General features: G+C 35.8%; 1 protein-coding gene across 1 annotated transcript in view; it reads left to right on the top strand.

The window, feature by feature from the left end:
• ADAMTS12 (ADAM metallopeptidase with thrombospondin type 1 motif 12) overlaps positions 1–13,754 on the top strand; it is a 1,263,798-nt gene that overhangs the window by 200,447 nt on the left and 1,049,597 nt on the right. The gene's annotated exons all lie outside the window — the stretch shown is intronic.

The following is a 13,754-nucleotide window of genomic DNA, read 5'->3' as shown; positions in this document are numbered from 1 at the left end:
AATACACCTTATAATCCAACAGCAGACACATCGATTGTACTAAATTATCTCTTATATTGGAACACCACGTATCACATTGCTAGACAATCCACAAGACTGTTCAAGTCAAGAACTATATCTACTTTTATGATTTTTTGGTTTTAACTTATTGTAAAATCTTGGATCCTCGATTATTATTTTAATGTGTTTATGGTATATTTTTATATTTTTAATGTACTGAATAAATAATTTATTATTCTAAAAATTAGACCCGGCCTTTGTCCTTTGGCGCTTTAATAACCTTCTTTCTGATTATCTACCCATTTGACCGCTAGGGGTCAATTTATTAAAGCTAAGGGTCCCTTTAGCATTAGGCGCTTAGTGTTAACCCATACTAAGTATACGGGAGTATTAAAAGGATATTAAATCAACTCCTTATTTACCCTGAAGCTATAGTTTTTAGTTTGTTATCCTTTTAAATGTTAAACCCTATTTCTCAAGTGCTTGGGATTTGGGAGTGCAATAAACACATTTATTTAAAATATGACAGTTGTGTAGACACCCTCAGTGAAAATAAATGTAGAATTGTTGGAAATGATAAGTGTTAAAAAAAGGTACGCTACACCAAGGAAAAAGCTTAATAGTTATAAAACCCAGCAACTGTGCAGTAAGTATCACAAATGACATTTACTGAGTATATAATCACTGTGACAGCCAGTCACAGTGATAGTATACTTTAAATGGAGACTAGGGAGCAGATTTATCAATGGCCACCGCACATCGATAAATGCCGACAGCATATGCTGTCGGCATTTATCATTGTGAAATGCTTGTGCAATGCCAACCCCTGCAGATTTGCGGCCAATCGGCCACTAGCAGGGAGTGTCAATCAACACGATTGTCTCCAATCGGGCTGATTGCTGCCCGCCGCATTCGAGGTGGCGGACGAGTTAAGGAGCAGCAGTCTTAAGACCGCTGCTTCTTAACTCCTGTTTCCGGGGAGCCTGAAGGCTTGTGCGGAATCAGGTGAATACGGGGCCATACGGGGCTTGATAAATCAGCCCCGATATATAAATATAACTAAAAATGACTGCATGTAATAACATACAGCTAGATTATGAGTTTTGCGCTATGAGTGAAAAAGCCTCATAACGCTGCTTTTTTACTACCGCTGCTATTACGAGTCACTTTTTTGGCCGTAATGCAACGTAACTAACGCACCTTTCAATGGGACTTTCATAGCGCCGGTATTACGAGTTTTGCCTGGGAGGCCAAAAAGTGAGAGGTACAGCCTATACCGACAAGATTCGTACCGCCATCTTAAGTCAGTAGTTATGGGTTTTGCGCTACAAAGCTGTAGCATAAATCTCATAACTAAAGTGTTACAAAGTACACTAACACTCATAAACTACCTATTAACCCCTAAACCGAGGCCCTCCCGCATCACAAACACTAAAATAAAATTATTAACCCCTAATCTGCCGCTCCTGACATAGCCGCCACTATAATAAACGTATTAACCCCTAAACCGCTGCACTCCCGCATCGCAAACACTAGTTAAATATTATTTATCCCTAATCTACCACCCCCAATGTCACCGCCACCATTATACTAAAGTTATTAACCCCTAAACCTAACCCTAAGTCTAACCCTAACACCCCGAACTTTAATATAATTAAAATAAATCTAAATAAACATTACTATCATTAACTAAATAATTCCTATTTAAAACTAAATACTTACCTATAAAATAAACCCTAGGTTAGCTACAATAAAACTAATAGTTACATTGTAGCTATCTTAGGTTTAATTTTTATTTCACAGCCAAGTTAGTATTTATTTTAACTAGGTAGACTAGTTAGTTAATAGTTATTAACTATTTACTAACTACCTAGTTAAAATAAATAAAAATTTACCTGTAAAATAAAACCTAACCTATCTTACACTAACACCTAACATTACGAAATTACATTAATTAAATACAATTAACTAAATTACAAAAAAAACACTAAATTACACAAAATAAAAAAGAAATGATCAAATATTTAAACTAATTACACCTAATCTAATAGCCCTATCAAAATAAAAAGCCCCCCCTCCCAAAATAAAAAAAAACGTAGCCTAAACTAAACTGCCAATAGCCCTTAAAAGGGCCTTTTGTGGGGCATTGCCCCAAAGAAATCAGCTCTTTTACCTGTAAAAAATATATACAAACAACCCCCCCAACAGTAAAACCCACCACCCACACAACCAAACCCCCCAAATAAAATCCTATCTAAAAAAACCTAAGCTCCCCATTGCCCTGAAAAGGACATTTGGATGGGCACTGCCCTTAAAAGGGCATTTAGCTCTTTTTCTTTGCCCAAACCCCTAATCTAAAAATAAAACCCACCCAATAAAGCCTTAAAAAAACCTAACACTAACCCCCGAAGATCCACTTACAGTTTTTGAAGACTGGACATCCATCCTCATCAAGCCGGGAGAAGTCTTCATCCAAGTGGGCAGAAGTCCTCAACGAAGCCGGGAGAAGTCTTCATACAAGCGGCAAGAAGTCATCCTCCAGGCGGGCAGAAGTCTTCATCCAGACAGCATCTTCTATCTTCATCCTTCCGACGCGGAGCGGCTCAATCTTCAAGACATCCGGCGCTGAGCATCCTCTTCATACGGTCCCAGCCGTACACTGAAGGTTCCTTTAAATGACATCATCCAAGAAAGGGTTGCTTGAATTCCGATTGGCTGATAGAATTCTATCAGTCAATCGGAATTAAAGGTTAAAAAATCCTATTGGCTGATGCAATCAGCCAATAGGATTGAGCTTCAATCCTATTGGCTTATCCAATCAGCCAATAGGATTGAGCTTGCATTCTATTGGCTGTTTGGAACAGCGGCAGATTAGGGGTTAATAACTTTAATATAGTGTTTTGTGATGCGAGAGGTTTAGGGGTTAATAGGTAGTTTATGTGTGTTAGTGTACTTTATAACACTTTAGTTATGAGTTTTATGTAAGAGTTTTGTAGCATAAAACTCATAACTACTGCTTTTAGATTGCAAAATGGATCTTGTCGGTATAGGCTGCAACGCAAGCTTTTTAGCCTCACCTCAAAACTAATAATGGTAGCGCTATGGAAGTCCCATAAAAAAAACATAATTTTTACGAGTGCGGGACTTACGTTGCATTATAGGCTAAAAGGCTTGCGGTACAGCTATGCCGACAAGGCTTGAAATGGCTGTGGTGCTGTTTTTCAGCGTTAAAACACGAACGCACAACTTGTAATCTAGGTGTGAGTCATTACCAGGTTATACAAGCACCTTAAAGGGACATAATACTCATATGCTAAATCACTTGAAACTGATGCAGTATAACTGTAAAAAGATGATAGGAAAATATCACCTGAGCATCTTTCACCTCACAATCTCCTCAGCTCAGCAGAGTAAGTTCTGTGTAAAAAGTTTTAATTCAGCTGCTGCTAAACTTCAGGTAAAAAAAAATAAAAAAAAGAAGAAATTAACAGCAGCCAATCAGCATCAACAGTGCTGAGGTCATGAACTCTTTTACTGTGATCGTATGAGATTTCACTTAACTCTCATGAGATTTCATGGTAAACTTCCTTAAACTGAATAGGGAAATAAGATGAGTGTTCACGAAGCTCATTCCCTTAGCTATCCCGGGACAGACATACTGATTCGCTGCTTAAAGTCCTTTACAATGGGATGTGGCTACTGAGGAACTTTTGAGGTAAAATATCTTTCTTTTTTACATAGAGATGTTCAGGTGATATTTTCTAGTCAGCTTTTTACAGCTATGCTGCATCACTTTCAAGTGTTTCAATATTTGGGTATCATGGCCCTTTAAGCTCTCTGAGCAAGTGCTGTCTTTAAAATGCTGGTGCAAGGTACATACTTTAATACACTTTTGAAACAGCTATAGCTTTTATTAGAAGCATTTTTACTAATACATGTATATTACAAAAAATGTTCTATTCAAAAGTGAAATGCATCCATGTAGATTTAAATTTTGTCTGGAATGTCCCTTTAAGACTAAAATGCCAGGGGTCCGAAGCTGTTTTTGCAGCTTGATTAATGGGACACATTGGCTTTTAAGTAAGCTGCAGGTACACAAGGAAAATCAATAGCATGGGGAGTAGTAACATGCTAATGTAATTGTACCCAGCACTTTAACATCTGTTTAAGAATTCTACAATTTGCAGGTTTGATTGGATAAATTAACTTAATTTTGGTTTAAGAAAAATAAATAATTAAAACAAAATTCTTATAGATAGATTGTTAGTACATTTTAAATAACCATAAAACGAACCAAGTATTTAAACCCCTAATGAAATTTTTAAAAATACAGCTATATAAATAATTAATGTGGCTGAGTGGGTTTGGTGCTGGACTGTAGATTCTAGCCCCTATGAAATCCTCCTAGATTATTTGTGTGTATTAGCTAAATAAATAGTGCTGCCAGCCATAGTCAAAAAGGATGATCTTCCTGGAGTCATTCTGAAGTAATCAATGACTTTAGACTAGTCATCAAAAGTCATCCTGAAGTATGGCCCACAGGCCAAAATATTTAAATGAGATGACTCTATGGTCATTCACTGGCTGTCCATGCTTGTGAAGTAATTAGTAAAATAATCTGCTAATCATTCTGAAGTCATCACCCAGAATTTTTTTACCTTAGCTGATGACTTTACAAACCTGATGATGTATGATGATGTGCAAATGACTTCTAAAGTAGTTCGATGTTCATCAAATGACTCCAGGATGGTCTGTAAAATAATCTTGCTTGTCTTGGGAGGTTAGCTCTGGTATTAAAAGATGAAGGTAAAAAGTTAGCTCATGAGTGAAAGACTCAAGCGCTCTATCTTCTGGAGTTGGGATATAACAATCTCCCTAGCTTTGTTTCCCTGTAGACTTCTACATAGACTAATTTTAATTTCATGCCCAAGGGGTCGATTTATGAAGCAACGGATGCTGCTTCCGACCCACTTCGCTTCAGTTCCGCCTGAAGCAGGATTTTAGAAGCAGCTGAGGTGGCGGACAGCAATCAGTCCGATTGAATACAATCGGGCTGATTGACACCCCCTGCTAGCGGCAGTTTGCACCAGCAGGGGGCGATATTGCACCAGCAGTTCACAAGAACTGCTGGTGCAATGATAAATGCCCACAGCGTATGCTGTCGGCATTTATCGATGTGCAGCGGATATGATTCGCTAAAGCGGATAATGTCTGTCAGCAACATTATACATTTACCCCATACACTTCATTTCAGGTCTCAGGTCATGATCATTCTTCTAGTGCTATTTGGGCTTTTGCTCAATTGCAACCCAACCCATAACTTTCAAGTTGTAATATGAGTGATATTTAGCATGGTTGTGATCTCCATTGAAAATATATTGCACACTAAAGGGATGTCGACCACGCTAAATATTTGTTTAAAATCGAGTTGTAAAATTTATTTTTGCACTCGTTTTAGAGCAGTCCAGCGATATTGCACCCTGCACTAGTGCTCCACTTGCAATCTGGGCCAATGTATATGAGTAGTTATGACAAGGTTGTCATGTAAGTTTTACTTTTTATTTACTATGGGCCTATTTAATAGTCGCCAGATGAGATGTGGAAAACCTCAATGACAGGGCTATGAGTGAGTTTCAATATGCCTCGAATAGAGCGTAATAAAGTTTGCTGAAATTGCCCTTGTTTTCATATACATGTGTTTGTCTGTTAGTGTAATATGATTTTTGTGTATTTTGATTTAATCCACCATTCAATTTTTGAAATAAAACAGAGAGAACTGCAGGTACAAAATGTTTAGAAAATACACACAGACCTGGCAAATAATTTGCACCTGTGCCCATGGAAAAAAAATAATATGCTTTGAATATTTTACTATAAGTACAAATTTCACAGCACTTTTATGCATGTACAGTGTCATTTTATTACAGTTTGTATAATGTGCATTATTTTTTCCTGCTTAATTTCAGTAGAGATTTAAAAAAAAATGATAAAATAAAAAACTTTCAGAACTTTTTTTTTTTTAGGGGCATATCTTTTAAACTCCGTATGAAACGCAAAGCCCCGTGTTTCTGGCGAGCCTTCAGGCTCGCCAAAAACACCAGTTATGAAGCAGCGGTCTAAAGACCAATGCTCCATAACCTGTCCGTCTGCTCTGAGGAGGCGGACAGACATCGCTGCAATTCTACCCGATCGATTACGATGATACGATCGAGTTGATTGACTACCCTCTGCTAGAGGCCGACTGGCCGCGAATCTGCAGGGGGCCGCATTGCACCAGCTGTTCAAAAGAGCGGCTGGTGCAATGCTGAATGCGGAGAGCGTATTGCTCTCCGCATTCAGCGAGGTCTGTCGGACATGATCCGCAATGTCGGATCATGTCCGACAGGCTTTTCATAAATAGGCCCCTTAATGTTAATCAACAATACATTTTTGCTGTATTTTTATTTCAATACTTTATTTGTTTCATGCAATTTTTAAATTATAATATTTTCCAAGCCTTAAAGGAACACTTAGGGCAAACTTTAAATGCACAATATACATGTATTGGCAAACATTTTAACATTTTTCTCTGCATGTGCATATGAAGCATCGCTAGATATTCTAAGTGCACCAGCATTTTAAATACTGCAGCTGCTCAGAGTACCAGTGGAGCTTGAATCATGTCAGCAATTAACAAATTTAGTCATTAACAGATGGTACAAGCACCTTAGGCTATCTGCGCAAGTGCTTTATTTAAAATGCTGGTAAACGAGGCATACTTAAACGGATACTGAACCCAATTTTATTTGATGATTCAGATAGAGCATGCAATTTTAAGCAACTTTCTAATTTACTCCTATTATCAATTTTTCTTTGTTCTCTTGCTATCTTTATTTGTAAAAAAAGGAATCTAAGCTTAATAGCCGGCCCATTTTTGGTTCAGCATCTGGGTAGAGCTTGCTGATTGTCAGTCAAATGCAGCCACCAATCAGCAAGTTCTATCCAGGATTCTAAACCAAAAATGGGCCGAATCTTAAACTTACATTCCTGCTTTTTAAATTAAAGATACCAAGAGAACAAAGAAAATTTGATAATAGGAGTAAATTAGAAAGTTGCTTACAATTAATTGTTCTGAACCATGAAAGAAAAACTTTGGGTTCAGTATTTCTTTAAATACACCTTTGAAACAGTTATAGCTTTTAATAGAAGTATTTTTAGTAATACATGCAGACTTCAAAAATGCTTCTATTCAACGCTGAAATGCATCCACGCGGATTCCAATTTTGGCTGGAATGTTCCTTTAATGTTACGTATTCATTTCCCTTTACATACTTAACACTAGTGTGTATAGCTTTCTTTAGAGAATTCCAAATGGGGCTTCATAGTAATTAAAAGATTTCTTATTAAATCTCCCAAGGCCAGTGACCATTTAATAATTGGGCCCTATGTATTAAATAAACATTTAAATAAAAATGAAAAACTTTAATTAAAGGCAGCTTTTGCATTCAAACATTATTTCTAAGTTTAACTACGCACAATTCTCTTTTTTGTTCTCATACGAGTTCACCTCAGCGCACCTCTGGAGAAGCACATCTGTGTGCCCAAATTTATCAAACATTTTTATAATTTTTTTTACATTTTACCAAAAAAAAAGCTCAGGAGCAGTAATGATACATTTCTTCAGTAGAATTAGTATATGCAGCTAATTTATCATTTGAAATAAGCTAAATTGCTAGGTATGGGTAAATATTGTTTACAGAAATACCCATCAAAACAAAGCATGTTATTTACATGTATTTGTATCTTATATTTGACCCTTTTACAGAACATATTTTTATGGCTTCTATCACTATTGAAAATGGAAGAAATGTAGAGTTCACACTTCCAGAAAATTCTATTATTGTTTAAAGAGTGCTACAACATTATGATGAGCTTACATATAAGATAGGTTATTCTTATACCTTCTTTTAATATAAATTTATACACTGGTGCCCATTTATCAAGCTCTGGATGGTGCTTGAGGCCCCGTGTTTCAGGTGAGTCTTGAGACTCGCCAGAAACAGCAGTTATAAAGCAGCGGTCACAAAGACCGCTGCTCCATAATCCTGTCCGCCTGCTCTGATGACGAATACGATCGGGTTGATTGACACCCCTGCTGGCGGCCCATTGGCCGCGAGTCTGCAGGGGGCGGCGTTGCTCCATCAGTTCTTGTGAGCTGCTGGTGCAATGCTGAATATGGAGAGCATATTGCTCTCCGCATTCAGCGAGGTCCTGCGGACCTGATCCGCACTGTCGGATCAGGTCCGCAAGATTTTTAATAAATAGGCCCCACTCAATCTTACTGAGCGTGGTAGCTTTTTTAGTGCATCTTCTTTTTTCACCATATAAGATAGGCTACCTTATCGTTTTTTTACTGTAAAATCCAAAATAAAACAAAGCATATTAGTGAAGTGTTATATTATATATTATAAGGTAGGAATACCGTTGGCACCTATTGGCATCTTTTTAAGGGCAAATCTTCCTCCTACTCCGGCAGTTCAAGTAATCTTGCAATAGAAATTCCTGCTAACATCACAAAGAAATCCATAATGTGTACACAACATGAGTTTAAAAGAAATTATTCCTAATGCTGTTTTCCACAGTAGTTATAGAGAACTTCAGTGCAGGCATTAGTAGGAGAACTTTAAGTTCTCTATAGGCACAAAAAACTGATAAATAAGTAGACTTGTGCATGGCCGAAAAATTTGTTTCGGTTCGGATCGATTCAGATGTTTTCGAATTTCGGTTCGGATCGATTCGAATTCGGAGAAACTCAAATGAATTCATTTCGGATTTGTCTCGGATTCATTCGGATTCAAATAAATTCGGCTGGATTCGGAAATTCGGAATTTCTGTATTTTTCGGTATGTGTTATGTGTGATGTGCTGTGTATTAGACTAGTATTATGTACTGTATATTAGGTGTAACCCATAGCAGAGTGATATAACCTAATATACTGTACAATACTAGTGTAATCCATGGCCATCTGAATGTAACAAATAAATCCGAACTTATTCAGATTTATTCGGTAGATTCGGTACTACCATAATTCGGAAATTTGAATCAATCCGAATCTCCGAATTTAAGAAATTTGTCCGAATTTCGATTTGTTCCGAAACGAAACGCACATGTCTATAAATAATTAACTAGTCAACTTGATAAGGCGCACTATAGAAAATACAACAGACTTGTATGGGTATCGATCATTAAAACTGGGGTCGGATGATGATTGTAATTCAAGGAATCTGTTGAGAACTTGTTTGATTAGACCAAGGACAGATTTTGATGTTCTCCCAGTCAGTTGTAGTTAACTGATTGCAAACTTGGGTACATTTATATATATGTTACAAAGTCTTTACATACATAGGATTTAATTACTTGACGATAACCAGTCTGAAATTTGATTTAATCCTAGTATGCCCGCATATATATAGCTAATGCAGTCTATGGTAATCCCATAATTACAGATCAATATTGTGAGTCTGCTGCTTCTGTCCATTATATATTACATAATCTATTGGTTCTCTATACATTTATAAAAAGGTTCTCACTATTAGGGGAATGCATATTTTTGCAGGTTGACATTAACCCCCACTGTAAGAATTTACACTTCTCACCTAGTTACTATCAACAGCTGATCCTTAACTTTTATCTTTTGAACTATATTTAAATTCCATTGTGTATACCATTGCATTTGCTTGTATATCAAATTTTGAAGGTAGGCATTGGATTTTTTAAAATAGGAGCTACGCTAACAACAATTTCCTTATGTGTTGTTGTTGTTCACATTAGGTTAGCCCTGAGATACGCTTCAACGATCAACTCCTTGTATTACTTTACTAAATGACTGTCAGACTTGGTCTCTGAATTTACATTATTGTCTTACGTGCCAATATAATAAAAGAGCCTAATAGGACTATCATGCTCCTTCGGTGTTAGTACTTAAACTATATTAGAGCAGTAATAAGCACATATAATGCAAACTATCATATTTAGCAGGGCAATGAAAGTAGACATGTGCCTTTCATCTAGTCAAGGTGCACTTAGGGGGCAATAATGCTAACTCCTCCTTATGTTTATGATACAGCTATTCTCTTATTACCTTTACTATATATTTAATACTAGTTCATTTTCACAGTTACTACTTCATCATTATCGAGTATCCTTGGATGTGTTCTTGACTCATATTAGCCCAAGTGGCTTCATTCCATAATGGTACATTAAGCTAAATACAGTTTGACATTTGAAGTTAAGCAAAAAGTTAGCTACTTATTACTGTACCTTGTTTAGTCTTTGTAGTTTATACCCATGTTAAATGTGCCAACATATATGATCTTATTCTGTCTGCACGTAGTACCATATAAGATAGGCTTGCTTTATCCGATGCTGACTTTATCTTAAAATGTTTGTTTTATTACTTAATATTTATGTTTGATGTTCCAACATATATGATCTCATCCTATGTTGTAGTAATTATCCTGTGCCAATATGTGTTTAACCTAGTAGAAATTTGATTATTTAAAGTTGTTCAAATGACCCAAGTGTGGCCTCTAGCGTAACTACCATTTGATATAACCTTAGTTTTCCAGTTGGTCCATGAGTGACCAATGCTGTTGTTACCACCACACTAAAAAGTTTACTTAAAAATAAAGGTTTCTAAAGTATATGTCTCCTATTCAATGACTTAGCTACTATTTAGTGTTTGTATCACCTGTTTTTAAAAGTGTCATTTGGACTGCTATTCTTGTAATTATGGCACAATTTACTGAATGTAACGAATAAAGACCTCAATAAAATATTATAAAATAAAATAAAAAATAAAAAAAATATTCTCCACATCCAACCATAATTTTGGTAGCAAGTTGGAATCTTATAGGTTTTGTCCTTGGTTGAAAGAAATTGCATTAAAGGAACAATGTACTCAATCAATCAACTGATAAGAGTTAATTGATTTTCAAAGCTGCTTCAGGAACACCCTTTCAATTTGGATGAACTCTATGGCCACCTCACTGGAAGGCTGATTTCTGCTGCTGCCCCAGGTTTACAAAGCTTTTCTTTAGCCAAAACTGCAGCAATCACATTTTCAGTAGATAATATACTTAAATTTCTAACTCATTTATTATAGAGCAATATATACTTTTTGAATTTTAATATTTGTATTCAATCAATTAAATATAATCTGTAGTTGTTAAAGTCTGAAATATATTCAAATTTATGAGATGTATCTACTATATTATCATATTATAACTATAGTGGAATGGATTATCCAGTTCTATTTACTGTCAATTATAGACAGAAAGTGGTGGGCGTGCCTCCAATTTTTATCAATCTTTATTTTAGCATGCCCAACTGTTGATGTCAACAGTTAGGCACCATTTATGGAATAGATAGCCATTGCATTTCCTCTAGAACCTCTCGGAGGCCCCATAGAACAAGTAACCTCTGGGGAGTAATGTACCACCACATCAAAAACTTCTAACTAGTTTCAGTCAATGAGGTGGGATGTGCAAAATTGATTGTCATACAGAAGATCAAGTACCACTTCTTTGTGGACAAGGTAAATGGGAAGTCTTTATGCAATGAGTCAACATAGGTTGGTAAGTGGGGCTGAGAGGGTAGTATCAAATGTTTCCAGTATAATTATCCACCTGTATTATTATTCATGTGAAATCATTATTAATCAACTTTCATGAGACTCAACATTGTGCATATTTTTCATCAGCTTACATACAATGAACTTGTGCATTTTTTCCCCCTGTCAAAAACTAAAAAAAGCACAACACTTGGCAGATCTTTAAATTGTTTCATACTATGTAATTAAGCTGCCACTTGTTCATTAGAGCCTATAAAAATATGAAATAGCATATTTCAGAAAAGACGTTAATTTGTATACTTGCATTCTAGTTACAATCTCACAAGTTCAAAAGCCATCATCCTTGCAATTTCCAAATATATACACTCTACATAATATATTTATTTCATCAGGCTATATCACGTTTAAGAAATAGATATCTAAAAGAACTGTGACAGTAACCAATTTCTTGCTTATCTTAATCCTTCATGATATTTACCAGAGACCACATCAAGAAATAAGAGAGCTTAATCGGGATGTGCTAAATATAGAAAACCTTTTCTATGCCTTGTTAGGATATTACTGTATATAGTGCAGTGCTTGCTAAACATTAAAGGCACCATGTCAAACTAAACTGGTACCAAGACATGTCATTGTTAGTCTGAATTTGTAAAACTATAAAAAATAGTAAAATTAAGTTGAACTTATATCTATCCTATTAACATTGATGTACAAATAATATATAATGTAAAGTAGGTTCCTTTTGATCCTTAAACTTGTATGATTTATCTTGATCTTTTTCAGCATTTTGTATGATATTTTATAGATGCAGTCTCCAAATATACTTACAGATATTCTTTAATTGGGTGTTTTCAATTTATATTTTTATTTTCATGACATGGTGAAATAATGTGAGCTATCCTCACAGCCCTAATCCTTTACTGAAAATATACGATTTATTACAATTTAACCAGAAAGCTCATTTAAAACTTGAAAGAGGTGTAATGTATTATTTTAAGAAGAGTCTTTATAGTAAATCAAATGTAACCTCAGACCTGAATCATATGCCTGATATTCCCTTGAGAGATCTACATGTTCAAAACATCATCAGAAATTTAACATAATCAATACATTAAATAAGCTACATGCATAAAACATCCTACTACAGATGCATGCCATCATCAACCTCTTTATGAAGTTACATGCCAAAAACATCAGACCTCAGATCAGATACATGCCATCATCAAAATATTTATGAAGCTACATGCCAAAAACATCAGACCTCAGATCAGATACATGCCATCATCAAACTCTTTATGAAGCTACATGCCAAAAACATCAGACCTCATATCAGATACATGCCATCATCAACCTCTTTATGAAGCTACATGCCAAAAACATCAGACCTCAGATCAGATACATGCCATCATCAACCTCTTTATGAAGTTACATGCCAAAAACATCAGACCTCAGATCAGATACATGCCATCATAAAACTCTTTATGAAGCTAAATGCCAAAAACATCAGACCTCAGATCAGATATAGGCAATCATCAAACTCTTTATGAAGCTACATGCCAAAAACATCAGGCCTCATATCAGATACATGCCATCATCAACCTCTTTATGAAGCTACATACCAAAAACATCAGACCTCAGATCAGATACATGCCATCATCAACCTCTTTATTAAGTTACATGCCAAAAACATCAGACCTCAGATCAGATACATGCCATCATCAACCTCTTTATTAAGTTACATACCAAAAACATCAGACCTCAGATCAGATACATGCCATCATCAACCTCTTTATGAAGATACATGCCAAAAACATCAGACTTAAGATCAGATATAGGCCATCATCAAACTCTTTATGAAGCTACATGTCATAAACATCAGACATCAGATCAGATACATGCCATCATCAAACTCTTTATGAAGCTAAATGCCAAAAACATCAGACCTCAGATCAGATATATGCCATCATCAAACTCTTTAAAAAGCTGAATACACAACACACAGAAAAAAATGTTCCATATCAATCTGGAGGGTTAGCTGCTCAAACTGTCAGTCACTAACTTGTATTAAAAAATTTAAATCCTGACACCATATGCAACAGTGTAAGTTCATAATAATATATATAATGCTGCCTTAAACTTTAGT

Source organism: Bombina bombina, chromosome 2 (genome assembly GCF_027579735.1).
Source record: "Bombina bombina isolate aBomBom1 chromosome 2, aBomBom1.pri, whole genome shotgun sequence".
NCBI classification, from domain to species: Eukaryota; Metazoa; Chordata; class Amphibia; order Anura; family Bombinatoridae; genus Bombina; species Bombina bombina.
The sequence above is the reverse complement of the archived record's forward strand: the minus strand, read 5'-3'. Positions and strand labels throughout refer to the sequence as shown.